Source organism: Hyperolius riggenbachi, chromosome 2, assembly GCF_040937935.1.
Source record: "Hyperolius riggenbachi isolate aHypRig1 chromosome 2, aHypRig1.pri, whole genome shotgun sequence".
Lineage (NCBI taxonomy): Eukaryota > Metazoa > Chordata > Amphibia > Anura > Hyperoliidae > Hyperolius > Hyperolius riggenbachi.
The window spans coordinates 385,713,524-385,727,447 of record NC_090647.1 but is presented as its reverse complement, the minus strand read 5'-3'; the positions used below and the strand labels follow the sequence as shown (position 1 = coordinate 385,727,447).

The 13,924-nt window shown below is 45.5% G+C and overlaps 1 protein-coding gene across 1 annotated transcript in view; it reads right to left on the bottom strand.

The window, feature by feature from the left end:
- Positions 1 to 13,924, bottom strand: part of LAMB3 (laminin subunit beta 3) — a 2,309,994-nt gene that overhangs the window by 704,000 nt on the left and 1,592,070 nt on the right. The window lies entirely within an intron of this gene.

Genomic DNA, 13,924 nt, shown 5'->3' with positions numbered 1-13,924 from the left:
AGCACCCATTATTAGCACCACTCACTATGCCAGACGCTCCCACTATGCAAGCTTTACCCACCATCAGCAGTACTTCTTATGCCAGCAGTAACCACGATGCCACAATAATCAAAATACCAGGTATAATGTGTAATACAAAAAGATATACTGTATTTATTATTAACAAGTGGTTAAAATAACTTAAAACACTTAGCAGAGTTATCAAAGTGCATGCCGGCTGACACGCCATACAACAATACATTTGCTCGACAACCATCACACATGAGGGCAGCCACCACAGATCCCTTCACACTATCAAGCACTGGGGGCTGTCTAATAACTGCTGGTACATGTGTCTGCAAGTATCCTTGATAGCATTGTTGGGCCAATTCATGCAAGCAATGTGCAAAAACAGATATATTAGTATGAAGCTAGCATTCGTTTTGTTTAGTCCTAAAGGAACATGCCACTCCTCCATGCAACACAATGATAAGCAGGCAGATGTCATAAGCTATTCCCATAAGGCAGATACAGTTCAGCCATAAGACAGTCTCATCTCTAGTGCAAGTATCTCATTACAAAATGTCAGGCTCCTTAGATGATGCAACGACTATGCCAGGAGCATCTACTACAGCAGCAACACCTATTATGCCAGCAAGCAAAAGCAGAGCTCACTACACTACTAAGCAGCAAAGCCCACTATGCCAGCAAGCAACAGAGCCTACTATGCCAGAAGCAGGAGAGCCCACAATGCTAGCAGCAGCAGAGCCCATTATGCCAGCAGCAACAGCAGCAGAGACCACTATGTTAGCAGCAGCAGAGACCACTATGCTAGCAGCAGCAGCAGAGACCATTATGCTAGCAGCAGAAGCAGAGACCACTATGCTAGCTGCAGCAACAGCAGAGGCCACAATGCTAGCTGCAGCAGCAGCAGAGACCACTATGCTAGCAGCTGCAGCAGAGACCACTATGCTAGCAGCAGCAGCAGAGACCACTATGCTAGCAGCAGCAGCAGAGACCACTATACTAGAAGCAACCCGTACTATGCCAATAGCAGCCCCTACTATGCCAGCAGCAGCCCCACTATGCCAGCAAGTAACTGTCCCACTGTGCCAGAAAACACCAGCCCCCACTATGCCAGCAGCAACCCTTACTATGCCAAATAGCAGCCACTACTGTGCCAGCAGCAGCCACCAATTAGCAGCCACCACTGTATGAGCAGCAACCACTTCTGTACTAGCAGCAGCCATGACTGTGCCACTGCCAACAATAGCCATCATTGTACCAACAGCAACCTCAAAATAGCAGCAGCCACTAGTTAGCAGCAACCACTTTGCCAGCAGCAGTAACAGTCACTCGAAAAGCAGCAGAGAGCTGGGCACTTTATAATATTCAAGACTTTATTATCCCTCAATGGATTAATGGTACATCAACAGACACATTTTGAGACAGCAATGATGGTATATCTTGTGGCTTGACAGCCGTTTCGGGTACTTCTGCTTCATCAGAGGCCCTAATGCAGAGAGACATTGTTATAATGTTGCCCACTCCTTAAAGAGAAACTCCGACCAAGAATTGAACTTTATCCCAATCAGTAGCTGATACCCACTTTTACATGAAAAATATAATGATTTTCACAAACAGACCATCAGGGGGCGCTGTATGACTGATTTTGTGCTGAAACCCCTCCCACAAGAGGCTCTGGTACCGTACGGTACTCTGGGCAAACTGCCACAATGTAACAATGACACACACAGGAAATGGCTGTTTATAGCTGTCTGTTAAAGCCAGAACAGCTACATAATCTGCCCACAGTAACAATGTCACCATGTAATACATGTCAGAATGTGAATCTAGGAGAGGAAAGATTTTACAATGAGCAAACTCTGACTAAATCATGTATACATAATTATTGTAAAAATTAAGCAACTTTTTATATTAAATTATTTTCACTGGAGTTCCTCTTTAACAAGCAACAAACTTACCCCGTCCGTTGGAAAACCGCTGCTCCCACGGAAAACTGTAAGTCCCTCATGTCAGGGACAGCAAGGGCAGATGTGTGATTGGGTTCATCGCTTCAGATTCAGAAACTCAGTCTCACCGTCAGTTTGTCCATAGATGGCCATATGTGGATTCATGATCTATGAACCGACTAGCCAAGTGGAGCGTTCTGACTCCAAAGGATTCACCACACACATATAATTTCAATTGTTTGCCACCACGTACTTAACGGAACACGACCGTAAACTATAATAAACACACCGAGAACACTAACTTAACCCTTAGCTGTAAGCATACAGGTTGCAGATGCAAAATACTATAGATTACTAGGTAACAATCGGAGGAGTAGTATATATGTGTATGTTCAGGAACAGATCCTAACCGTTGAAACGATTGGCCTACAGCGAATCTGAGGGCAGATTTATAACCTGCAGGCCTGACAGGCTATAATGTGCACTCAGCAAACAGTGAATAACGCTAGAAGGTCCTCATTTTCAGGCACGTATAAAGCCCCCTTTGGCTGTAAAAGTGAAGATCTGCCTCCGGACACAATAAGCTCCACTCCCTTTCCATGGGAAGCCCTGCCCTCACTCACAGGAAGCTCCTCCCCATCTGGGACGCTTTGGAGTTAAGAGGTGCCATACAGGAATCCTAGTGTAACCATCCCTACATGTGTATGGGAGCATTAGTGTCTCTGACAACAGTGACCTTTCCCACAACCTTGCACCCACAGGGACCTCTCCCTCCACCTAGGACCCATACTGACCTCTCTCACGCCAGCATTAGCACTGCAGTGATCCTGCCTCCCCCAGCACCTACATTGACTGTTCCCTCCCCCAGCAGCACCCTTTCTGTCCCCAGCAGCACCCATAGTGACCTCCTCCAGCACCTAAACTGACCTCTCCCCTCCCTAGCACCCCCAATGACTTCCCCTTGCTGCAGCACCTACACTGATCTCTACTTCTCCCAACATCCACCCCTTCCCACCCCATAGCTGGCACCCTGTACTCACATGACCTCAAGTACCTACATCCAGGCCTGACATTGCACCCAGTACTCACACCTGCACACAGCCTCCACATGGCCCCCACTATCTGCACCAAGCACCTGTCAGAATTCTAGTGGTTTATTTATGCAGAAAAAGCGGTCATATGTGTATGGTTTAAGTTTTAATGTTCTATGCAAAATTTCATTGTAAACTGGGAAGTTGGGGTATTTCTTTAAAATATTGCTCGGGGGGGGGGGGGGGGGGCGTGTTTGTCGCACGTTCATGCTGGACGCCTAGCTCAGGAGCTCCATGCAGCTACCCGATATAAACGGCTATAAATCACGCCAGAGCAACCCTTTTTTCCGCTACTGGGTGTCTGAGGATGGCAGAATCCCGATGGGCCTAGAATCATCCCTCAAATGAAGAAAGGAGCCCCTAAATGGAATAAACTGCCGGAGATCTTTGCTGGAATACAGGCCTGCTCAGCAAACAAAGATGGCGCCGGCAGAAGATCTGAGGCAAAAGAAATGACAAAAATCCCTGAAGTGGCCACTACCCTCACAGCGGTTCCTATTAGCTCTGGAGCAGCAGGTGAATCCTCCCCAGATCTGGACTTCCCGAAATCCAGAAGTCCGGTTAAAACCAAGCCGAGACTTTCAGCTCCTCCTGACCAGGTAAGCCCGGCGGCCATCTTAGCCTCTCCTCCCGCAGACAGATCACCACATCATGCTGGAACAGTTCCCTGCTTCTGACCAGGGTATCACACAAGCATACCTTATAGACTTGTTAATGTCGCTAAAATCTTCCCTAGCTACTGACATATTACAAATTGCCAACCACCTACAACAATCAGTCAGCCTCTTAGGCGACAGAGTTGCTACTGCTGAAAAGAGCATCGCCATGCTAACTAAGAAACACAATAACACTGTTGACTGCTGGGAGCACAATCAACAAGACATTAACCACTTGCCGACCGCCCACAGCCCATGAGCGGTGGCAAAGTGGACGCCTTAAGGACCGCAATACGCCTGTCGGCGGCGGGTCCTTAAGGCGTGTCCGGGGAGCGATCGCGTCATTGATGACGCGCGCTGCCACCGGAAAGACGTCCCGCCCACCTGGCCCGATAACCCGCCGGCCTATTAGCAGCGCCGGCGGGGTTTGAATCGGCGATCTGGCCAATAGGAAACGTATAATACACTTTGTTTACATGACAAAGTGTATTATACAGGCTGCCTCCTCCTCCGCACTCTTCGTCCGTGCGATCGTCCGAGGAGGAGGCAGCCCTGTAAGTGACAAGCACAAACAGTTTTTAACACCCACAGACCCCCCGATCGCCCACCCCAGCCCTCAGGACCCCCCCTGACCACCCCAGCACACCAGAATTTGCACCCAAGCACCCCCCAGTAAAGCCATAAATCACCCCCTGCCACTATCTGCCGACGCTATCATTTAGGTTAGGTCCCTATCTGCCCCCTAGGTTCCCTTGATCACCCCCCCCTACCCTCAGATCCCCCCAGACCCCCCCCCCCTCAGGCCCCCCCTGTATACTGTATACTACTGTATACATCTGCCTCACCCACTGACCACCTGTCTATCACCTGTCTGTCACCTGTCTATCACCCCTTGTAACCACCACCCATCAGAGCAGACCCTAAACTGTCCCTTGGGGCCACCTGATCACCCACCCAGACCCTCAGATTGCCCTCAGACCCCGCTCCTGATAACCTCCCCAGTGCATTGTTTACATCTATTCTCCCCTGTAATTACTCACTGATCTCCCATCAGTCACCCCCTGTGTCTGCCACCCATCAGATCAGGACCCAATCTGCCCCGTGCGGGTAACCTAATCAATCCCCCTCACCCTCAGATCGCCCTCAGACCCCTCCCCCCCCAATCACCTTCCCAGTGCACTGTATTTGATTGTGCTGTAATTGTATTTGATTGTGCTGTAATTGTATTTGATTGTCCCGAGATCGGCTGTGATTGCCCTGTGATTGGCTTTGATTGTCCCATGATTGGCTTTGATTGTCCCGTGATTGGCTTTGATTGTCCCGTGATTGGCTTTGATTGTCCCGCGATTGCCCTGTGATTGGCTTTGATTGGCTTTGTTTTCTCGTGATTGGCTTTGATTGTCCTGTGATTGTTTCTGATTGCCTCTGATTCCCCACTCGCCACCACCCCGTCACTATCCTAGTGATCTAAAAACAGTGATCAGTGAAAACTGTCACTTTTTTAGTATCACTAGTGTTAGCAGTTAGGCCAGTTAGCTAGGCCCCTTTGTTAGTGTCAGTTAGTGCTCAGCCCACTGCACCACAGTCACTAATTAGCGTCATCACTGTCGCTAATCAACAATGTTACTATATAGTATCTGTAAGTGATCATTACTGATCACAGTCAGATCTATTAGGGTCACTAGGATCCACTAAAAAACGCAGTGTTTGCCCGATCAGGTCTGATCATTCTCCTGCACTTGCGTTCAGCCCACCCCACCGCAGTGACAGAATTTTTTTTTCTGATCACTGCAAAAACCATTGTACACTAGCTGTGCACTGTAAACATCAGTTTTGATTTTTTTTTTTTTATCAAAACTCAGTGACCACAGCTTTCTACCTCTCAAATACTCCCCTTCGCTAGGTATGTGCTCTCTTTCCTAGGTAGTCTCAGAGGAATACCCCCTAAATTTAGCAGTCCACCATGGCAAGAAAGGGTTATTCCAATGATGAGGTGTTCAGGTACATGGCCCAGTCGGATGAGGACGATTGGGACAAACCATTCGACGAATCATATGGGTCAGAATTTGAACCTGAATTGAGCAGTGGCTCACTGACCGATAGCGATGACGAGGTTGAGCTCCCGGCTAGAGCCAGGCGTACCACACCCCATGTCGCTGGACTGCAGGTGGCGCAGGATCAGCCTCAAGGGCAGCAGAGTGGTGCTCGTGCTGGTCTGAGATTTCATGGTGGGGCAGGCACCAGCAGCACAGCATCTCCTGGACCTAGAACCAGTACTTCCGTACACCCTGGTGAAGTGGCGAGCACCAGGATGAAAGTTGAAACTGGTTCGGTGGCACGTGCAGTAACACCCCAGTCGCAGCCGCCAAGTAGACGGGCCCGTACTACCCCTAGTTTACCAGAGGTGCTGGCAAATCCAAATTGGCAATACCCTGATACCGCCGCACCCATATTGCCCCCTTTCACCGCCCAGTCTGGAGTCCAGGGGCCTGATTCACAAAGCGGTGCTAACAGTTAGCACCCTGGTGAAAAGCCCTTTATCATGCCTAAACTCAGTTTAGGCATGATAAGTTTAGGTGTGATAAGTTTAGGTGTGATAAGTTTAGGCATGATAAGTTTAGGTGTGATAAGTTTAGGCATGATAAGTTTAAGCACCAACTGCGTTAGCACCGCAATGCACAGCTGATCAAAAGTTTTGCGCTAGCAAAGTCTGGTGCACTTCGCATAGAGTTTAATGGCGCTGCATTGCGTGCGGGACTTTGCACGCTATCTACACTTACCTAAACTTAGCATGCCTAAACTTATCACACCTAAACTTATCACACCTAAACTTATCACGCCTAAACTGGCTTTTCACCAGCATGGTGCAATGGTTATCACTCCTAAAGTCTCTAACTGGGTTAGCACCGCTTTGTGAATCGAGCCCCAGGTGGAGACAGATAATCTAGGATCGCCCCTAGACTTTTTTTATCTGTTCATCACCCAGGATCTCTTAGACCTAGTCGTGGCAGAGACCAACCGTAAAGCCACACAATTTGTAACCGCCAATCCGAATGTCCCCCTTGCCCAGCCATTTCGGTGGAAACCAGTCCAAGTTTCCGAAGTTACAATTTTTTTGGGCCTTCTCTTACACATGGGACTAATCAAACAAAATGTGTTGCGGTCTTATTGGTCTACAGACCCATCACAACATGTTCCCTTGTACTCTGCTGCCTTGTCCAGGACACAATTTGAGAACATCCTGCGCTTCCTGCACTTCAATGATGACGAAACTTGTCATGAACGTGACCACCCTGCTTTTGACCGGCTCCACAAAATTCGGCCCCTCATAGACCACCTGTCATCAAAATTTGCAGATGCTTATACCCCTGAACAGCAAATCTGCGTAGACGAGTCCCTCATACGTTTTACCGGGCACCTTGGCATCAAACAGTACATCCCAAGCAAGTGCGCCCGGTATGGGGTGAAACTGTATAAGCTCTGTGAAAGGGCCACAGGCTATACATCTTATTTTAGGGTCTAGGAGGGAAAAGACTCCAAATTGGAGCTGGTCGGATGCCCTGACTACCTGGGGAGCAGTGGAAAGGTTGTGTGGGACTTGGCGTCACCCTTGTTCCAGAAGGGGTACCATCTTTATGTGGACAATTACTACTCAAGTGTGGCCCTCTATCAGCACTTAAAGTTAGAAGGAATTCGATGCTGTGGCACCGTGCGGCCTAGTCGCCGGTACTTCCCCCAACGGCTCATTACCACCAAACTTCAACGGGGGCAAAGGGCCGCATTGAGTGCTGACGACCTGCTCGCGGTGAAATGGAAGGACAAGAGGGACGTTTACTTTCTGTCCACTATTCACGCAGACACGACAGTTGAAATACAACGGGCAACTGAGGTCATTGAAAAACCCCTTGTCGTCCACGAGTATAATACCAACATGGGAGGGGTGGACTTCAATGACCAGAGGTTAGCGCCCGATTTACTTTCCCGCAAAACCAGACGCTGGTATAAAAAAAATGTCTTTTTATCTAATTCAATTGGCAGTTTACAACAGCTTTGTTCTCTACAGTAAGGCTGGGACAACTGGATCGTTTCTTCAATTTCAGAGACAGATCACTATGGAACTCCTGTATCCAGGAGGTGTCCGGGCCCAACCCCAAGATGCAACTAGTCAGCTGCATGGAAGGCATTACGCCTATCAGATTCCGAGTACCCCAGGTCACCGAATCCGAAGAAAATGTTGTCGTGTCTGCAGCAGGGCTGACACCACTGTTTATTGTCCCCGCTGCCCTGACCAGCCTGGCCTATGCCTAGGGGCGTGTTTTGAGAGGTACCACGAGCAGGTACACTATTAGAGAGTAGGGAACTACAGACACAGCGGTAGGCACACAAAGGTCTCTCAGTGCTATTTCACACTGCTGCCATGCGTTAGGGCAAAATGCCTAGCGAAAGTCACACTTTGCGGTCCCCCCCTACGCCAGAAGTGCTTGACTTAACGCTAGTGCATGCCTACGTTACTGCGTGGCTTCTGCGGCAATTTCGATCAGCCCGGAAGTCACGTTAGTCTATGGCGACGCAGTTCATTACTAGGCCGAATGCTACTCTTGTGGTATTCCCTGAAGGTCTGTTTTGGACGATACGGTGCGGCGGGCTCAACCCACCGGATATGTCAATATGCAGTGTGAAACGAAACATCGGGTTTCCAGAGACCCTAATACACAGGGCTGCCAGAAACCTCTACTTCCACTTGGGACAAAATGCAGAATGTACTTCGCCACAACTCTGTGCGATTTGCACTTTGCACATTGTGCCATGGGGGAGGAGAGGTTTGTCCTCGGGAGGTAAGTTAAAAAAAAAAAAAACAAACAAACAAACAGGTAAGCAAAAAAGTTAATGTTTGGTTTGCAATGTTAAGGTTTTGATTAAAAAAGTTAAAAGTTTATTAAGGTTAATTAAGTAATTGCTTTGCTGCTTGCTTGTTTTTTGGGTTTTTTTGTATTTTTTTTTCTCTTTTTCCATCCATTAACCTTCCAGGTGGACCGAACGAACGACTAACCAGCTGCAGCACTGATGGTGCATCCTGACAGAACATTGCGCGTCTGTCAGATTACACACAAGTCGGTGCATGCAGCGCTGCAGGACGAGATTTATCCTCCGCAGTAAAAAAGATACGTTTGCCGAGGCATATGGGCCGAGGAGCGGTGTTGGGGTTTCATATGCTTTGGCAAGCACTTTGTATCAAAAAAGAACTCAAGCAATGATTTCTCCATTCACATCAATCGATGTGGATGAATAAATCAGGTTTGCCTGGGCATACGAGCTGGTGGGTTTGGATTTTTGGGGCGGCAGCTCCTATGTCCTGGCAGACGCCTTCCCCTCCTTTTTGTATTGTTTTGTCTTTTTTCTTCTCTCTTTTTTTTTTCTATCCAGACCGACCGATCAGCTGCAGCACTGATGGTGCATCCTGACAGAAGCATTGTGCTTCTGTCAGGTTACACAAAATCGGTGCATGCAGCGCTGCAGGACGAGAGTTCTCCTCCACAGTCAAAAAGATAAGTTTGCCGAGGCATATGGGCCGAGGAGCGGTGTTGGGGTTTCATATGCTTTGGCAAGCACTTTGTATCAAAAAAGAACTCTGGCAATGATTTGTTCATCCACATCGATCGGTGTGAATGGATAAATCGGGTTTGCCAGGGGATACGAGATGGTGGGTTTGGATTTTTGGGGCGGCAGCTCCTATGTCCTGGCAGACGCCTTCCCCTCTTTTTTTTCAAATTTTTTTGGCAGATATTTTTTCATCCACATTGATTGATTGATTGTTTGACGTTCATTTTTCCTTTCAGCCCAGAGTGCATTACCCTTATGCCCAATATAAGGAGTATAGCAGAAACTCCTAATACTGGCCATACATGTAATGATTGCAGAGACCCTAAAATGCCAGGACAGACCCCACGAATGATGACATTTTGGAAAGAGGACACCCCAAAGTATTCAGTGAGGTGCATGGTGAGTTCATAGAATATTTTATTTTTTGTCACAAGTTAGCAGAAATTGTGTTTTTTTTTTTTTCACAAAATGTCGTTTTCCGCTAACTTGTGACAAAAAATAAAATTTTCTATGAACTCGACATGGCCCTCATGGAATACCTTAGCGTGTATTCTTTCCAAAATGGGGTCATTTGTGGGGTTTGTTAACTGTCCTGGCAAGTGTGGGGGGGGGGTGCTAAATTGTAAGCACCCCTATAAAGCCTGAAGGTGCTCATTGGACTTTGGGCTACTTAGCACAGTTAGGGTGCAAAAAAAGTGCCACACATGTGGTATTGCCGTACTCAGTAGAAGTAGTATAATGTGTTTTGTGGTTTATTTTTACATATACCCATGCTGGGTGGGAGAAATATCTCTGTAAATGACAATTTTTTGATTTTTTTTACACACAATTGTCCATTTACAGAGATATTTCTCCCACCCAGCATGGGTATGTGTAAAAATACACCCCAAAACACATTAAACTACTTCTCCCGAGTGCGGCGATACCACGTGTGTGGCACTTTTTTGCACCCTAACTGCGCTAAGGGGCCCAAAGTCCAATGAGTACCTTTAGGATTTCACAGGTCATTTTGAGAAATTTAGTTTCAAGACTACTCCTCACGGTTTAGGGCCCCTAAAACGCCAGGACAGTATAGGAACCCCACAAATGACCCCATTTTAGAAAGAAGACACCCCAAGGTATTCCGTAAGTAGTACGGTGAGTTCATAGAAGATTTTATTTTTTGTCACGAGTTAGCGGAAATTGATTTTTATTGGTTTTTTTCACAAAGTGTCATTTTCCACTAACTTGTGACAAAAAATAAAATCTTCTATGAACTCCCCATACTACTAACGGAATACCTTGGGTTGTCTTCTTTCTAAAATGGGGTCATTTGTGGGGTTCCTATACTGTCCTGGCATTTTAGGGGCCCTAAAGTAGTCTTGAAAACAAATGTCTCAAAATGACCCTTGAAATCCTAAAGGTACTCATTGGACTTTGGGCCCCTTAGCGCAGTTAGGGTGCAAAAAAGTGCCACACACGTGGTATCGCCGCACTCGGGAGAAGTAGTTTAATGTGTTTTGGGGTGTATTTGTACACATACCCATGCTGGGTGGGAGAAATCTCTCTGTAAATGGACAATTGTGTGCAAAAAAAAATCAAAAGATTGTCATTTACAGAGATACTTCTCCCACACAGCATGGGTATGTGTAAAAATACACCCCAAAACACAGTATACTACTTCTCCTGAGTACGGCAATACCACATGTGTGACCCCTTTTTGCAGCCTAGGTGCGCTAAGGGGCCCAACGTCCAATGAGCACCTTTAGGCTTTACAGGGGTGCTTACAATTTAGCACCCCCCAAAAGGCCAGGACAGTAAATACACCCCACAAATGACCCCATTTTGGAAAGTAGACACTTCAAGGTATTCAGAGAGGGCTATGGTAAGTCCGTGGCAGATTTCATTTTTTTTTGTCACAAGTTAGCAGAAGTGGAATTTTTTTTTTTTGTCACAAAGTGTCATTTTCCGCTAACTTGTGACAAAAAATTAAATCTTCTATGAACTTACCATGCCTCTTTGTGAATACTTTGGGATGTCTTCTTTCCAAAATGGGGTCATTTGGGGGTATTTATACTATCCTGGAATTTTAGCACCTCATGAAACCTGACAGGTGGTCAGAAAAGTCAGAGATGCTTTATAATGGGAAAATTCACTTTTTGCTCCATAGTTTGTAAACGTTATAACTTTTACCCAATCCAATAAATATACACTGAATGTTTTTTTTTTTTTTTATCAAAGACATGTAGCAGAATAACTTTCACGCTCAAATGTATAGGAAATTTTACTTTGATTGAAAAATGTCAGCACAGAAAGTTAAAAGTCAATTTTTTGACAAAATTCATGTCTTTTTTGATGAATATAATAAAAATGCAGCAGCAATCAAATAGCACCAAGAGAAAGCTTTATTAGTGAGAAGAAAAGGACGTAAAATTCATTTAGGTGGTAGGTTGTATGACCGAGCAATAAACCGTGAAAGCTGCAGTGGTCTGAATGGAAAAAAAGTGCCTGGTCCTTAAGGGGTAGAAAGACTGTGGTCCTCAAGTGGTTAACTGGTTTAAAATGAAAGCAGCTGATTTGGAGAATAGGAACAGGAGATGCAACCTGAAATTTAGGGGAGTTGATGAGGCGATTTCTCGGCCACAACTAAAAGATTTTATTAATAAGCTGGTACTCACCACCTTACCTCAGCTATCAGATATTGAAATATACGTAGAGAGAGCACACAGGCTCCCCAAGCCTCAACACCTGCCGGACAACATTTCAAGGGATGTTATATGCAATTTTCAGTTCTTCCACACAAAAGAAGGCTTGCTACAATTTGTTAAAAAGAATGGATCATTACCAGATCCCTACAAAGGAATCACCCTCTATTCTGATCTATCCCAGGCCACTTTAAACAAACATAGATCTCTCATCTACATCACCAGAGCCTTAAGAGAGAATAACATACCTGATCACTGGGGCTTCCCCACCAAATTACTAATTCCCAGAGGCGGCAAAGTACAGTATTTACCATTCATGCTACTGAATATGGTTTAAAATTATTGACCTCATGGGGTATCAAGCCAAAAGAAAATGCAAACAAACCTCAGCGCACTACTCAAGCCACTAAAGCTATGCAAGATTGGCACTTAGTTTCCTAATGGGTACTGTATACTCCCTTGATTACAAATAAGTACCATACTCTGGACGTCACTGATTTTTTGGGAAGTATCCCGTCACCTCTTCCCCCACTACATTTTTGTGGATGACAACCAGATCCTATATGTTCTTTTTCTGTTTTTCTCTCATTTTTACATGATCCTAGGAATGTTAACTCTCCATTTTCTGTTTCTGAAACACTCAAAACCATTCTGAAAGCTAAACCTAACAAAGCCCCAGGTCCCGATGGATTCACAAATGCATTTTACAAATCATTTGCTACTTATTTAGCCCCGACTATGACCTCACTCTTCAACTCTTTCTCTATATTAGGCCATATTCCCTCAGAATTCACCAGGGCAACCACAACATTAATCCCCAAACCCGGTAAGGATCACTCCTGCCCCTCCAACTTCTGACCTATACCCTTATTGAACTGTGACTTAAAAATGAACCTTCGCCTTTTTAAAATGGAAATATAATCTCCCAGATTCAGAGATCTTTACGTATAACCAGATCTCCCATTTACTATCCCAGAAACCTTTACAATCCTCATATTTAAATAAACCACTTTGGGAACTATTACACTCTGCCAAATTTAGGAAAAAAGGAATATCTCAAGGGTATAACACTCTTATTGACTCAACTCCCTCTCCCTTAACCAAGTATTTAAAGGTCCGGGAATATGACTTACAACACCCTCTCCCACTCCCTTTAGTAATCCCTGCCCTTAATACAGTAAAGAAATACTCAAAATGCACTTCTCACTTGGAAACCTTACAAAAAAAAAATAACCTGCAAGTGGTACCTAACCCCCAATATCCTCTCAAAAATGTCTTCCAAATACTTACCCCTTTGTTAGAGAAATTGCTCTCAAATAGGCACTCTACATCACCTATTATGGTCTTGCCCTTTAGTTACTACTGTTTGGAGTCAGAGAAAATTGTATCCATAATTTTGGGTTCAACAATCCGGATTACCCCTAAATTAGCATTATTCCATATAGGCGTTGAAACATTTCCACCAGAATTACATCTTGCTGCCACGCATGTATTATGTGCTGCCAGACAGTCCCTAGTTTCCAATTGGAACCAACCACACACTACCTCACTGTCACAAATCTTAAACTTGGAGGATCAAAATCTTAAAATGGAACATCTCATTAGAACTAACCAGAACCAAAATATTTGGAAAGACCTATGTAAATTTAATTGGGCCTCCCTTCTGCATTAATGGAGTTATTTTGAGACCAGACTGCGGATTAGCAATTATGTAGTTTTTCTAGATAGGCCCAATTCTCTGTCACCCTTCCTAATTTACCCCACCCCCCTCTTTCCCTCTGAATGACCATCCTCCCTTAGTCGCAAGTCCAAGTGATAGATTTGTGTAGACATGGTCCTCTGCAACTAATCTCAGGTGATCCCACTCCTCTTCAACAACCCCTATTCTAAACCGTTGCAAATGTATTTGAATACATATTGTTGCTGTTTGTAGTAACTAA